Source organism: Passer domesticus, chromosome 9 (assembly GCF_036417665.1).
Source record: "Passer domesticus isolate bPasDom1 chromosome 9, bPasDom1.hap1, whole genome shotgun sequence".
Taxonomy (NCBI): Eukaryota; Metazoa; Chordata; class Aves; order Passeriformes; family Passeridae; genus Passer; species Passer domesticus.
Window position 1 is genome coordinate 26,430,166 of NC_087482.1, and position 15,640 is coordinate 26,445,805.

Consider the following 15,640-nt stretch of genomic DNA (forward strand, 5'->3'; position numbering starts at 1 on the left):
AGCCTTCAATTAGATGATTTGATAAAAACCTAACAGGTTCCTCCATCCCTCAATTAAATTTCCTCTACAAAGGAAATAATAAGTAAAATAGTTTGAGTGATGCAGGAACACCTTATTTCTCTGATAATTCAGTGTAATGTAGAAAAACACTTTGCTGTAAGGCTTGAGTAGTTATCAAGACCGTATTATTTGGGTGCTGCTTTTAGCCAGGGGTACAGAAACCATGTAAGTCATTCCTCATCTGTTTTTAAATACATCATGTGTTGTACACAGATAGGAAATTAGAGTGAATGGATTAATGACTGAAAAATAACCTAGTAACGGGACAGGTGTAATCATGAAGAGCTGAATCAGGCTGCCTGTGTCCACATACACTGATCAGACATTGCTTTTTGGGATGACAAGGCCTGATTGTCGTCTCAATCACGCCCCAAAACCCAGCACTGAGCACACAGCACACACTCAGTGTCGGGTGGAAGGACTGGTGCTGCCTGAAATAGTGGGAATCACCAACATGAGTTGAATTATGGATTTGACAATGCTATTGCATGTAGAACAATGAAATGTCTCACTTATCCAATGCCGTATAACTCAGTTCTTTTTAAAAAAAAAAAAAAAGAAACAAAACAAAACAAACCAAAACCAAAGATTGAAAGATTGGATGCAGTTACCTGACAGGACATACTCTCCTCAGTGGGAGGGTACCTCTTGAGATAAATCCCACAAATGCTGCCCCAGCCTGAAGGTTACAGCAGGACTCTGAGGTCACAGCAGGGCTCTGGGGTCACAGCAGGCTGAGCTCACAGCAGGCCCTGAGGTCACAGAGGTGCCAGAGCCCCGTGGTTGCACAGCAGCACAAGGAGCCAGCAGTCAGTCCCTGAGCACAACTGTTGCGGCAGCAGCGGCGGTGGCAGCAGCGGTGCTGACCTTGGGACAGCGGTGACAGGACAGCGGTGGCAGCAAGAGCTGCAGGACTGGCAGAGGGCAAGGCACCATGGCCCTTGCTCTGCGCCTCCTACTCCTGCTGCTCCTGGCCATGGCCCTGCCTGCCAGGGCTGCCCAGGCTGCTCCGCTGCAAGCGTGGCGAGCAGGTGAGCCGGCAGCCTGGCTGCCCTTTCCCGGGACAGCGCTCCCTGCTCCCTGGGAAGCGCTGGGGATGGTTTTCCCTGTGGGAGGGAGAGAATCCCAATAGGCCCTGGGCAACCCCATATTCCTCTCCTGGAATGTTGCACAGGGCAGGGAAAGAGTGTGGAGAGTGACCAGGAGCCAGCCCAGAGCTCCCCAGGCCCCTGTGCAGCTTTGGCCATGTCCATTCACATCTGGCTCCCACGGCCTTACCCAGCCCCCTGCAGTGCCCAGTTCCCTAAGACAGAAGGGGATCCCAGCACACTATGAATTACAGAATCACGGAATCACTGGGTTGGAAGAGACCATCAAGATCATCAAGTCCAACCCATCCCTAACACCTCAACTACACTATGGCATGGAGTGCCACTTCCAGTCTTTTTTAAAACACATCCAGGAATGATAACTCCACCACCTCCCCAGGCAAACTGTTCCAGTACTTCACCACGCTTTCTGTAAAAATCTTTTTCCTAATATCCAGTGTATATTTCTCTTGGCAAGCTTAGGACTGTGTCCTCTCATTCTGTCAGTTGATACCACGGAAATGATTCTGATCTGTGCTCCCTTGTAGATTGGGATGCTAGAAATGTTTTTCTGGCACCTTGGCTGGAAGATAGATTGGATCCAGGTAAGATATCTATATTTACCATAGAATAGTGATAGACAACCTGGCAAGAACCAGGTGACAGAAGCTTCTGTGGTTGTTGTGTTACAGATGTGTCTGCCGAGGGGAATTTTCCAGCTCCTGGGCTGGATGAAGCACGCAAGCCCGACTACCATGGCAGGGGTGAGTAGTGTGACCCTGCTGACCCCACAGGCTGAGCCCTGCTTTTGTGGGATCCATTCCTGGGAAATCGAACTACTTTCTCTTAAGGTCCTCCAACAGGACAGACCCACGCTAAAGGAGAAAATGAATCCCTGACGCCTTCTGAACTTGTGGACCAGATGCTGAATGATCTGGAGAGACGTGGTGGGTGCATTTCCCTCATGCTTCCCCTGGCACACAGCAGCCGGGGTCTTTGACTGCACATCTGGACACTCCGTGCCTGGCACAGCGGGAAGGGATCCATGGCAGCCTCGCTGCCCCGCTGCTGCTTTCACGCCCTGCAGGGCTGCTTCCCAGCCTGGCCTGGCTGCAGCTTCTGCCCAGCCTCTGTAGGAAGGCATTTGGCATCAGCTCACAGGCAGCCCCAATTGCACAACCGGACATGCTCACCCTGAGATTCCCTGCAATTTCCCGGTGTCCAGGCAGATCAGGAGGCACAACTGTTTGGAGGAGGAAGGGTTTTAGGGAGAGACCCCAAAGCCCATCTGATTTCCTGAAGCCTATCCATGACTTCGACAAGCATTCCCACCTGAAGATGACACCTATCCAATGGGGAGCACCTCCATCTGATCCAGCTGTCCCTCTTCCTTTCCCCAGAAATGAAAGGACAGCCTGTGCAAAAGGAAGCATCTCATGGAGGAAGCAGTGGTTCCGTGCCAGCCTCGGCTGCAGAAAGGGAGGCCATGCCAGGTACAGGCACAGGAGATAATTGCTGTGCCTCTGGGCCTGAGCCCTGCTGAGGCTTCAGCTGCCCTCTCTGCTGCTTGGCAGTGCGGGCACAGCCTGGACTAGAGCGGCACAGCCCAGGGGAATTATCCCGAGCAGGCTCAGGGCACTCGGGTACTGAGCAGTCCTGCTGGGGTCCCTCCATGGGAGACATGTCCTGAAACCTGGCAGCGACTGCACGGGGTGCCCATGGTGGGGAAAGGACAGAGGGGGAGAGCAAGGCTCCAGTGTGTCCTGAGAGGGCCTCGCTGTTTGCCCTTGGGATCTGGGTGGTGTCCCCACAGAAGGAGGGCAGGAGGGACAGAGGGAGGGAGGGATGGAGGGATAGCTGTGGTACTGCCTGCTGCAGTTTGCCCCAGGGCTTTAGAGAGGATTTCTTCTGTGTGTGAGGGAGAGTCCCAGGGCCCTGTGCTGCTCCAGCTGCCCCTCCCAGGGATGTTGCTGAGTGCAGGGAAAGAGTGTGGAGAGTGACCAGGAGCCAGCCCAGAGCTCCCCAGGCCCCTGTGCAGCTTTGGCCATGTCCATTCACATCTGGCTCCCACGGCCTTACCCGACCCCCTTGCAGTGCCCAGTTCTCTGCAGCAGAAGGGGATCCCAGAATGCCACTGATATCGTTCTGATCTCTGCTCCCTTCTAGATTGGGATCCTGATATGGATTATTTGGAAGTCCTGGTGCATAACCATTTTAAGTCCTTGGAGGATGCTGGAGGCAAGTTCAGTGTGACTTTCCTGACAGAATAATCAATGTCCATGTGCAAGAGCTTGCTCATGCTACATTTCCCTTTCACATAATCTCAGGGTTAAAGTAATCTGGAAATCTTCCCCTGCTCCCTTCTGGAGCTCTGAGGGATCCCACAGGATCACTGTCAGTGGGAGGAAGGAGCATTTAGCTTTCAATCTTCCTCCTGTGTGCAATGCCAGTGCGTCCTTCCGTGTGCTCTGTGCAGCCAGGGAGAAGAGCAGAGAGGGAAGGGGCCAGGCCCAGGGCTTGTGCCCCAGGGCTGAGCCTTTGGCAGCTCCTTTGCCAGCCCCAGGGAGCCTGAGCTGCTCCTGCTGCCACTGCCAAGCCCTGGCCCTACCCGGGGCTGGCTTTAGAGCTGCTGGCAGCTCCAGGGAGTCCTTTCTGGCCCGACTGCCCTGCAAGGGGCTCCTTCCATGCCAGTGTGGGCCACTGCAGGCACGAGGTCCCCCTGTCCCTGCTCCAGAGTGGAAGGCAGAGCTGAGGGAGTGCCTTGGAGGGCACCAATCACCCAGGTGCCCTCACTTCCACTCAGGCCTGAAGGAGAATCTTCAGCAGGGTCACAGGAGCTGTTGCCTCCTGGCTTTCTTTGCAGCTAACTCGGTTGGTGAAAATGATCTGGCTTCCCAACCCATGTCCAGGACTGAGCCTCTGGGAGATGGTGAAGGTAAGTCAAGGCTTTCCTCCCTAGGAGAGCTGCCAGCTCATGAGCCCAAAACTTGGCCAGGGAGACAGAGCTGCAGGTGACAGCACAAAACAATGCACGTGTGTGACTCATCCTACGCTTGCCCCTCACAATTTCTGCTCAGCACTACCAGTTGTTTGGAGGAGGGAGGGCCCTGGCCCAGCCCCAAAAGCCCAGATATTTTGTGAATCTTATCCCCATTTTTGATTATCAGGCTGCCCTGAAGATGGCACCAAAGAAATGATGAATTGTTCCATCTGATCCAGCTGTTGTTTTATGTTTCTCAAGTGATGGACCAAAAGGCAGGGCAGATGGAGGAACACCAAGGGAGAAGCAGTGGCTCATTGGCAGCCCCTGGTGCCAGAAAGAAGGCAAAGCCAGACACGGGCACAGGCACAGCAGGTAATTGCTGTGCCGGGCTCAGCCCTGGCCGGGGCTGTGTGGCAGCAGCTCTTCCCCCAGGGCCTGCCCTTGCCCGGCCCGGCAGCAGCCAAAGCTGGAGGCGCCTCGGCTTCCAGGCCTCTGGAGCTGGTTCAGAGCCCCGGGAAAGGGGACTGGTGCAGCAACGTCCCTCCCGCTGCAGCTGCTGCGGAGCTGGCCCTGAGTGCCCAGAGGCCCAAGGCACAGGAGCAGCCCCGAGCGGGAGCCCTGCCGCCAGCCCAGGGCCAGAGGCAGCCCTGGCTCCCGACTGGGCAGGGGCTGCGCTGGGTCCTGACAGGGCCTGAGCCTGTCCCCTGGGGCTGGGGGAGCTGTCATGGGGCAGGGAGGGCCAGGGCTGGCAGTGGCTGCTCAGGGATGGCTTTGGCCCGTGTCCCTGGCAGCAGCCACTGCCCAAGCAGCTGCGCTGCCCCCGGGCTCTCCTCCTGGCCTGCTGGGCTTTGTTGGCTGGCACAGCCTGTGCCAAGGGCCGGCAAGGTGCCTGCAGGCCCCAGCTCTTGGGGAAACAGAGAACGTCCTGCCCGTATCCACCGTGCTGCCAGCACAGCAGTGCAGCACAGCACGGGCTCATGCTCCCCATTGCTCCCACAGATGCAGCCGGCACCACAACATGTGTTCCTGATGCCCAGAAGGGCCTCGGAAGTGGTTTGTGTCAGGGAACTCGCTGTTTGTTGGAGTTAATGGCCATTGTGGCTGGTGGGGAGCTTGTCTTCATCTTGTGCTGCATTGGAGTCTGGTATTGCTGGAAGAGAAGACGGTGAGTGTTTTGTTGCTCTCCCCCTCAAACAGCTTCTTTTGAAAGTCTAATGCAGACAGGGAACATTCCCATTGAGGCTGCAGTGGGGTTGTGGCCAGTCCGTGATTGCCCAAATAACTCTGCTGAGGGTTCTGCTGCTGCCCAGTGCTTCCATTGGCCTCTCAATTGCTGGGCCTTGTCCTGGGGGCCCCGCTGGGGCAGCAGCCAGAGCTGGCTCCCGCTGAGGCTGCCTGGCCAAGAGCAGCCCCAGGGGCACGGGGCAGAGGCAGAGGGAGGTGGGGAGGAGAAAGAGCAGGGCCGAGATTGCCCTTGAAAGGCAGAGGCGCTCTGGGGCCCGCTCCTGGCCAGGGACCCTGCCCAGAGCCGTGCCCTGCTGCCCGCGGCCTTGAGGGGCAGCTGTCCAGCTGGGCCCAGCTGTGCCAGCAGCTCCAGCCGTGCTGGGGAGCCTTGCCAGCTCTGGGCCCTGCTGCGCAGGAGGCTCCCTGTGTGCCACTGGCAGCTGGGGCCTCAGACACCTCCTCTCTTCACAGGCACCACCTTGAAGAAAAACTGAAAGCTGGTGGCTGGTCACGAGACCTCTACAGCCAGACGAGCAATAGCAGCAGCTCTGAGTCTGATGAGTTTTCATTTGCCCCTCCAACCCCTGTGGTGCTTTGAGGCGACAGGCCCAGCACTCCATGCAGGGCTGAAGGTGAAAGCCTTAGAACAGGATTTAGAAGTGCTCAAGTTAGCACTGTCTGAGAGCTTCTAAAATCACCTCTTCCCTTGCAATAAAGAGATGGAGCTGTCACCCCAGTCTCTGATGGCAGTAGCAGCAAAGGCCACCTGGCACCAGCACTGGCTGAGCTCCGTGCCCAGGGCCAGCTGGGGATGGGCATGGTGTGGGCAGGCAGGAGCCAGGCAGGGGCTGCTGCGACCAGCAGTGGGGCCCCGAGGGGATGGGGCAGCCCATGCTGAGCGTCCCTGGGCTGAGGGACATTTCCTTCCATGGGATCATCTGGGCCCAGACCTCCTCCAGTGCCATGCCCAGGAAAAGAGGGAAGCCATCAAGAGTATCTCCAGGGACACAGCCTCACCAGCAACGTCAGCAGGCAAAACAAAGCTCCTCCCTAATTAACACACACTGGATAGGACCTAATTGATGGGCCATCACCAATGCAGGGTGCTGCACAGGGTCTGCTGCTCTCAGCCAGGGCCAGAGGGAAGGGAAGGGAAGGGAAGGGAAGGGAAGGGAAGGGAAGGGAAGGGAAGGGAAGGGAAGGGAAGGGAAGGGAAGGGAAGGGAAGGGAAGGGAAGGGAAGGGAAGGGAAGGGAAGGGAAGGGAAGGGAAGGGAAGGGAAGGGAAGGGAAGGGAAGGGAAGGGAAGGGAAGGGAAGGGAAGGGAAGGGAAGGGAAGGGAAGGGAAGGGCTGTGTGGCCTCAGGGTCCGACAGGGCTGGTGAGCAGCCCCAGAGACACAACAACCCAGGTGCAACCAGACTTTATTTCCAGGTCGAAACACTCGGCGTAGCTGGCCTGGACTTCCCTGTAGGGCACGTGGGGGCTTTGGAGTCCCCCTAAGGTGCACGAGGGGGTGGGGTCCCTCATGGCACACCCAGGGATATTTTAGGTTTCCTCTGAGGCATGGAGGCCACTGGGGTCCACTTCAAGTCATGCAAGGGATTTGGAATCCTGTGTGAGGCATGCAGAGGGTTTGGGATCTCTCCCAAGGTGTGCAGGGTGCTGGGATCTCTCCTGAGGCACATGTCGGGGTTCTGGGGTCTCATTTCACTTGTAGAAAGTGCAGGTGCTTTGTGTCCCTCCTGCTGCACGCAGTGGGGCTGGAGTGTCTGCTGAGGCACACGGGACGGGGACCTCCGGCAGTCCCTCCCGGGCCTGTGCGGCTCGGGGCTGCCGCGGCCCAGGGCCAGCTGCCCCGCTGGGTCACGCTGCACCGGCAGAGAAAAGCCAAATGTGACAGACTAAACTTGACTGTAGGAGAGGGATGTCTCAGCAGAGGGTCTGGGGACCTGTGGTGCCAGTCAGTGGCCCAGCACTCGGACACAGCAGGAAGACCCCAGACTATCACACTTCACCTGGGAGGGTAGAAAAGCTCAGGGGTTCTTTGTTCAAGGTCCCCCAGAGGCACCAGCTGAAGCTGCCACAGTTCCACCTTGATAAAATTGTTTAAAAAGATCCAGAGGTCTGACACTCTGCTGTGGCGGACATTCCACATGTTATATTTGCCCAATTATCCAATGAAAAAAATTAAATGTATCAGCAATTTTATTTATGTAGCTTAATATATGCACAATTAAATACACTCAAAATATTGACAATATAATTTGCTATAAGTAACGAATAATTTGGTCCTGATAATAGCGTATAAGCAAAAATAACCATGCGGGGTATGCATGGGGTACGGAGTGCAGGGCTTTTGGACCCCCGTCACCTCACGGAATAGCTTGTCAAGACAAAATTCCCCTTTTTATGCTGTATGTCATTACCATCTCCTCCCATTTTCGATTTGTCACACTTGTATCACCGCCCTCATCATCACCTTTACCACGCATGCTCCACCATTCTCTAAGTAAGTTGTACCACTCTTTGGGGATCTTCCTTGAGGAAGGCCTCTCCTCTTCCTCCATGTCCTGTAGTTCACCTTTTGGATTACACATGTGCACCAAGCTGGTGCTGTATAAACCAATAGTGTGTTCTAACATTAAAGCAGTGGATCTCATATAATCAACATTTCCCTGGTGTCAAACCAAATTCTCCTCTCTTCCAGCTAAATTCAGTCATAGTTATCTCTTGCTTCTTTCTTTTCTGAACATCTGCAGGAGAAACATGGGGAGAGCGGGGAAACCCTCCGTTCCCTTTCTTGCTTGGCATTACAACTTTAACTGTTTTATTATTTCCAAATATGAATTACTTTATCAATATTGATTACTGTTTCAATTTTGTCAGCATGAATCATACCTATTTACCACACACAGTTCTCATCGTTTGGGCATTTAGGAGCTTTTGATTTTGCTTTGCACCCAAGAAAAATAAATGCCCAAATGTGCACAAATAACTCCTTTAGCGTGTCCTCCTTTTCTTTTCAGCTGGTTTTTCCATTGTTCTCTGCTATCTTGTCCTCATCTTTCCACAATTCCTGTGCCTATTCAAGTCCAGCCTGGGACCGTGCACGCATTTGCTTTAGTTATGTAGTGATTTATGCCCAGCCATCCTGCCAACCACACCCATTTCAATGTTGCAACAACCTGACTCTGGGCTGCAGTATGTGAATCACACTCTGCTGTGTGAGCTGGCAGAGCACCAGTGCAGGCACTGAAGAAGGGCCATTCGGTACATTAGTGAAGCGAGTGCTGGAACCTGGGCTAGCTCTTAGAACTCTGGCACTACGGCAGGAGTCGGGAACTGCCTCACTATGGGGATTTACCAGAGGCAGAACATTTTTTTAGGGAGGGTTTCCTCTGTGGGAGGGAGAGAGACCCCACGGGCCCTGGACTACTCCAGCCACCCCTCCAGAGATGTTGCAAAGGGCCTGCAAAGAGGTTGGAGAGTGACCAGGAGCCAGCCCAGAGCTCCCCAGGCCCCTGTGCAGCTTTGGCCATGTCCATTCACATCTGGCTCCCACAGCCTCACCCAACACCCCTGCAGTGCCCAGTTCCCTGTGGCAGAAGGGGATTCCAGCACACCATGGAAATGGTTCTGATCTCTGCTCCCTTCTAGACTGGAATCGTGACATGGGTTTTCAGGAAATCCTGATGAAGGATGCTTTCAATTTCCTGGAGGATGCTGGAGGCAAGTTTTTATTCTGCATTTCCTGAGTGAATTATCAGGATCAATGCAACAAAAGCTCACTTATAAACCATTTCCCTTAACATAATCTTAAGTTTGAAAGAATCTGGAAAACTTGCCCTGCTCCCTTCTGGAGCCCTGAGGGGTCCCACAGGATCGCTGTCATTGTGAGGAAGGAGCATTTAGCTGTCTATCTTCCTCCCGTGTGCAATGCCAGTGTGTCCTTCTGTGTGCTCTGTGCAGCCACAGAGAAGAGCAGAGAGGGAAGGGGCCGGGTCCAGGGCTGTGCCCTGGGGCTGAGCCTTGTGGGCAGCCTGAGGATCTCCTGCAGTGCCACAGGAGCTCTTCTGTGATGGACAATTCTATAAGCTAAAGCCATTGAAAGTGTTACTGTTAAACATGAAGTTTCAATAAGTTAAGTATGTTAATTATGTTGTTGTTAAAATGTAAAACCTCTAATGTTACTGTTGATTTGAAGCTGTAATAAGCAAAGTTGTTGTTGCAAAGTTGTTGTTACAAAGTTGAACCTGTTAGTTACCTTCACTGTTAATCCCCGCAGTTCACACCCACCCTTGTTACCTCCGTCAAGTGCTGCCTCCACTGCTCCCTAAAATGGCGCCGAGGAAACCTCCCTGGGAAATATGCAAATCAAGAGGAAGTCAAGGGAATCTAACTAAAGACCTTGAAACCGACAAACTAAACTAAAATTCAAGAAACTAAGTGAATGGTTCTGCTGGCAAAAAGTACTGCTATTCAATTAGTGAGGTTTTAAAAATCGCTGTAACCTCAACAGAACAAAGTTGAAGTGAGGACCCTAGACTCCGAGCCAGACAGTCGACTTCCTGGGCACGCTCGTGAGGACGGAAGCCCCAGTTCTGCTGTGCAGCAAAACTGCGTCACCTCCTCCTCTGCATCTCCACAGGGAGCAGTGGCAGTGTGCGCGACCCCTCGGGCCCCCACCCAGAGCTGATCCTTTAATAAAGGCATTAAAAGGAGAAAGATCTCCTGCCCGATTTATATCATCTTCTGTCCTGCCTTTTTTGCAGATGAACCTGCTGGTGAAGGCCCCACATCCAGGACTGAGCCTCTGGAAGATGCTGAGGGTAGGTCAAGGCCTTTCCCCTGGGAGAGCTGCCAGCTCAGAGCCCAAAGCTGGGCCAGGGGGGCAGCGCTGCAGGTGCCAGCACAGAACCAGGCACGTGTGTGCCCTCGATCTGCGCGATTCCCTCACCGCTCCTGCGGCTCAGTGGTGCCCGTGCAGATCAGCAGAGATGGCAGAAGCTTCTGTGGCTGTTGAGTTTCAGGTGTGTCTGTGGGGAGGACTTCACCAACTCCTACCTTGGATGCTGCACAAAAGCCCAGCTCCCGTCGCAGGGGTGAGTAGTGTGTCCCTGCTGACCCCACAGGCTGAGCCCTGCTCTTGTGGGATCCCTTACTGGGAAATGGAAGTATTTTTCTCTAGTTCCTCTGACAGGGAAGATCCAAGACACAACAGAAAAGATATCCCTGAAACCATCCAAACAGAAGAGGCAAGTGCTGAAGCAAATGTTGCAGGGAGGACAAGGTGGGTGCATTTCCCTCATGCTTCCCCTGGGACTCAGCAGCCGGGGGCTTTGGCTGCACATCTGCACACACCGTGCCCGGTACAGTGAGATGGGATCCATGGCCAATTCCCAGTGAGGAATGTTTCCATCTGATCCAGCTGTCTCTTTTCCATTCTCCAGAAATGAAAGGACAGCCTGTGGAGAAGGAAGCATGTCCCAGAGGAAGCAGTGGTTCTGTGCCAGCCTCTGCTGCAGGAAGGGAGGCCATGCCAGGCACAGGCACAGGAGGTAATTGCTGTGCCTCTGGGCCTGAGCCCTGCTGAGGCTTCAGCTGCCCTCTCTGCTGTCTGGCAGTGCGGGCACAGCCTGGACTAGAGCGGCACAGCCCAGGGGAATTATCCCGAGCAGGCGCAGGGCACTCGGGTACTGAGCAGTCCTGCTGGGGTCCCTCCATGGGAGACATTTCCTGAAACCTGGCAGCGACTGCACGGGGTGCCCACGGTGGGGAAAGGACAGAGGGGGAGAGCAAGGCTCCAGTGTGTCCTGAGAGGGCCTGGCTGTTTGCCCTTGGGATCTGGGGGGTGTCCCCACAGAAGGAGGGCAGGAGGGACAGAGGGAGGGAGGGAGGGAGGGATGGATAGCTGTGGCACTGCCTGCAGCAGTTTTCCCCAGGGCTTTAGGGAGGATTTCCTCTGTGTGTGAGGGAGAGAGCCTCGGGGCCCTGCATTGCTCCAGCCACCCCTCCCTGGGATGTTGCCGAGGGCAGGGAAAGAGTGTGGAGAGTGACCAGGAGCCAGCCCAGAGCTCCCCAGGCCCCTCTGCAGCTTTGGCCATGTCTATTCACATCTGGCTCCCATGGCCTTACCCGACACCCTGGCAGTGCCCAGTTCCCTGTGCCAGAAGGGGATCCCAGCACAACCTGGAAAGTGTTCTCATCTGTGCTCCGTTCTACATGAGGTTGCTGGGAAGGCTTCTGCATTAGCTTGGATGAATAAAGTTTTGAAGCCCTTGGAGCCTCCTGCAGGTATGTTCTCAATGTGCCACCAAGGAAGAATTGTAGACAAGCGGGCAGGAAGCAGGTGACAGAAGCTTCTGTGGCTGTTGTGTTACAGATGTGTCTACAGGGAGGACTTCTCCAGCTCCTACCTTGGATGCTGCACAAAAGCCCAGCTCCCATGACAGGGGTGAGTAGTGTGTCCCTGCTGACCCCACAGGCTGAGCCTTGCTTTTGTGGGATCCATTCCTGGGAAATGAAAATAATTTTTTCTAAGTTCCTCTGTCAGGGATGATCCAAGACACAAGAGACAAGATACCCCAGAAACCATCCAAACAGATGAGGCAAGTGCTGAAGGAACCCCTGCAGACAAGAAAAGGTGGGTGCATTTCCCTCATGCTTCCCCTGGGACTCAGCATCCGGGGCCTTTGGCTGCACATCTGGACACGCCGTGCCCAGCACAGCGGGAAGGGATCCGTGGCAGCCTCGCTGCCCTGCTGCTGCTTTCACGCCCTGCAGGGCTGTTTCCCAGCCTGGCCTGGCTGCAGCTTCTGCCCAGCCTCTGACGGAAGTTATTTGGCATCAGCTGACAGGCAGCCCTAACTGTAACACACCCTGAGATCCCCCACTATAACCAGCCCTGCAGATTAGGAAAGGGTGGCTGTTTGGTGGTGGAAATGCTCTCATCATGCCACTGTAACCTAGCCATTTTCCTGCTCCATAAATTTCACAAATATTACCTCTGGTGCCACCGCCCAATTGGGAACAGCTCCATCTGATGCAGCTGTCTCCCTTCCTTTCTCAAGAGATGGACATAGTGCTTCAGTGGAAGCTGGCATTTCTTGAAGGAAGCACTCCATCTTCGATGCCAGCCCCTGCTGCAGGAAAGAAGGCAACGTCAGACATGGGCACAGGCACAGCAGGTAATTGCTGTGCCGGGCTCAGCCCTGGCTGGGGCTGTGTGGCAGCAGCTCTTCCCCCAGGGCCTGCCCTTGCCCGGCCCGGCAGCAGCCAAAGCTGGAGGCGCCTCGGCTTCCAGGCCTCTGGAGCTGGTTCAGAGCCCCGGGGAAACGGGACTGGTGCAGCAACATCCCTGGCACTGCAGCTGCTGCGGAGCTGGCCCTGAGTGCCCAGAGGCCCAAGGCACAGGAGCAGTCCCGAGCGGGAGCCATGCCGCCAGCCCAGGGCCAGAGCCAGCCCTGGCTCCCGACTGGGCAGGGGCTGCGCTGGGTCCTGACAGGGCCTGAGCCTGTCCCCTGGGGCTGGGGGAGCTGTCACGGGGCAGGGAGGGCCAGGGCTGGCAGTGGCTGCTCAGGGATGGCTTTGGCCCGTGTCCCTGGCAGCAGCCACTGCCCAAGCAGCTGCGCTGCCCCCGGGCTCTCCTCCCGGCCTGCTGGGCTTTGTTGGCTGGCACAGCCTGTGCCAAGGGCCGGCAAGGTGCCTGCAGGCCCCAGCTCTGGGGGAAACAGAGAACATCCTGCCCGTATCCACCGTGCTGCCAGCTCAGCAGTGCAGCACAGCACGGGCTCACGCTCCCCATTGCACCCACAGATGCAGCCAGCACCACAAGACCTGTTCCCAATGCCCAGGAGGGCCTCGGAAGAGGTTTGTGTCAGGGAACAGGCTGCTGGCTAGGGTTTCTGGCAGGCGTCCTTTGTTTGGAGCTTGTCTTCATGTTGTGCTGCTTTGGAATCGGGTATTCCTGGAAGAGAAAACAGTGAGTGTTTTGTTGCTCTCCCCCTCAAACAGCTTCTTTTGAAAGTCTAACGTGGTCAGGGAACATTCCCATTGAGACTGCAGTGGGGTTGTGGCCAGTCCATGATTGTCCAAATAACTCTGCTGAGGGTTCTGCTGCTGCCCAGTGCTTCCATTGGCCTCTCAATTGCTGGGCCTTGTCCTGGGGGCCCCACTGGGGCAGCAGCCAGAGCTGGCTCCCACTGAGGCTGCCTGGCCAAGAGCAGCCCCAGGGGCACGGGGCAGAGGCAGAGCAAGGTGGGGAGGAGAAAGAGCAGGGCCGAGGTTGCCCTTGAAAGGCAGAGGCGCTCTGGGGCCCGCTCCTGGCCAGGGACCCTGCCCAGAGCCGTGCCCTGCTGCCCGGGGCCTTGAGGGGCAGCTGTCCAGCTGGGCCCAGCTGTGCCAGCAGCTCCAGCCGTGCTGGGGAGCCTTGCCAGCTCTGGGCCCTACTGTGCACGAGGGTCCCTGTGTGCCACTGGCAGCTGGGGCCTCAGCCACCTCCTCTCTCCACAGGAGTACCTCGGGACAGGAGTTGGAAGACGGTGGCTGCACCTCACACCCAGACAGCGCGAGCAGCTCCTCCAGCAGCAGGAACGGCCTGGACAGCCCTCTCAAATCTTCTGTGAAGAGGACCCCAGAACAACAGAAATCCAAAGATGTCACCTGACGCCGGCAGTTTATGTACAGACACAAACGGAACGGGACCACACCTGAACAGCGTCGTGAGCTATTTATTTAAGAAGCATCAGTCTCATTACATGGCTATGGCAATGGATGGATGCGAGCAGCTCGCTATCCAGACAGAAGGCCGAGGAAACTTAATGTTGCAACATATTATAAGATAGTTTCAGACCCAGTTTCAGCCAATTACATAGAGCAAAAGCATATTGACAGTCGTTCTATCCAACCACATGAAGCACGCATAGCACTGGTTAAAACAATAGCAGCTTTTCTCTCATACAATGGTTTTTTTAATAAAGACAAAGCACAGAGCCCTATTCATATTTAACCTTCTAAATATTTACTAAAATATACCTTTTTGCAACTTAGAAAGCCAAACTACATAGCTTTATTGTTCTATTTCTCATGTCTTCACTACTGCCGATATCTCTTTTCTGTTGCTTTAGCATTTCACTATCCTTACTGTTTCTGAGGCCTTTCTTTTTCCCAGCTTTCCTAAAATCCTCTAATGCCATGGATTCCAACAGTCACCAAGCACTTTTACATGGCCTTTGCTACCCTAGGAGTTCCAAAAAAGATTAAGACAGATAATGAACCATGTTACACCTCCAAAGCATTTCAAAATTTTCTCTCAGCTTGGGGAAATCCCCATCATACCTCTATCTACGTGCCTGGTGGGAATGCCTCTGTCGCAAAAAGATTATCCATATGCGGGGAAGAGATCAAATCCAGTTGATACCTGGGACGCCTGGACAAAGATTTTGCCACATGCCACACAAGAGCGTCAGGAGTTAGATCTCTTGGGCTCTGCTCCAGCTGCATACTGTGTGAGGTTTTTCTATCTACAAAACACACCCATTTGGCATGACTCTGCAGTCTCATGCACAATAACTCAGAAAGATGTAACACCCAATAGCAGAAAGTATAATTCAGCCACATTCTGCAACCATACCTCTAGCACACCACCTGAGTCCAGTGATGTTCCCAGAGTGTCACATAGAGGCGTGTTTCTTATCTGCAGCGACAGAGTGTGGGTAGGGATCCCATCAAAGATCAAAGGAGGTCCCTGCAGCCTCGGACAGCTGACTGTCCTCACCCCAAACACATCACAAATTATAAATTGGCAGAATCAAGAACGATTGCCACCCAAAAAGAGATCTTACAGTCAATTCGACCCAAATTGCGATGACAAAATTTACGATTGGAGCGAATCCAAAAGAGTCTCTGCGTCCATTTTTCTACCTTGGTACGCAGCTGCAAAGGCTCTCGGTGAAATTTCCCACCTGGGGTGTTGGCTCAGCTGTCAGGCCAAAGCTGCCTCCGCAGCCCTGTCAGATCTGCTCATGGAAGAAGAAACCACCAGGCACGCCACCCTACAAAATAGAGCTGCCGTTGATTTTCTCCCTCTGGCGCACGGTCACAGTTGTCAGGACTTTGCTGGTCTGTGCTGTTTCAATTTAACATCTAAAAGCACCTCCATACATGCCAGCATTCAGCAAATTCGAAACCAAGTGCAAGACCTCATGACGGAGACCAGAGACATCAATGTAGTAGGTAAAGCACTCACACAGTGGGGAATCCCCAGGTGGCTTGTACCAATTCTCAA

The 15,640-nt window shown here is 54.5% G+C and overlaps 3 long non-coding RNA genes across 4 annotated transcripts; all 3 read left to right on the top strand.

Moving 5' to 3' along the window:
* Positions 1-1,643: 1,643 nt before the first annotated feature.
* Positions 1,644-3,420, top strand: LOC135307296 (uncharacterized). Its single transcript, XR_010368002.1, has 5 exons — positions 1,644-1,753; positions 1,841-1,912; positions 2,000-2,095; positions 2,549-2,641; positions 3,315-3,420. It is a non-coding gene; the product is annotated as an uncharacterized LOC135307296 (long non-coding RNA).
* Positions 3,421-9,421: 6,001 nt separating this feature from the next.
* On the top strand, positions 9,422-10,885 carry LOC135307297 (uncharacterized). The gene is made up of 3 exons (XR_010368003.1): positions 9,422-10,017; positions 10,128-10,184; positions 10,386-10,885. It is a non-coding gene; the product is annotated as an uncharacterized LOC135307297 (long non-coding RNA).
* A 403-nt stretch (positions 10,886-11,288) lies between these two features.
* On the top strand, positions 11,289-11,998 carry LOC135307314 (uncharacterized). Of its 2 annotated transcripts, none has more exons than XR_010368018.1 (3): positions 11,289-11,649; positions 11,738-11,809; positions 11,897-11,998. It is a non-coding gene; the product is annotated as an uncharacterized LOC135307314 (long non-coding RNA). The 2 variants fall into 2 exon arrangements; XR_010368017.1 differs by having other exon boundaries at positions 11,909-11,998.
* The last annotated feature ends 3,642 nt before the right edge of the window (positions 11,999-15,640 follow it).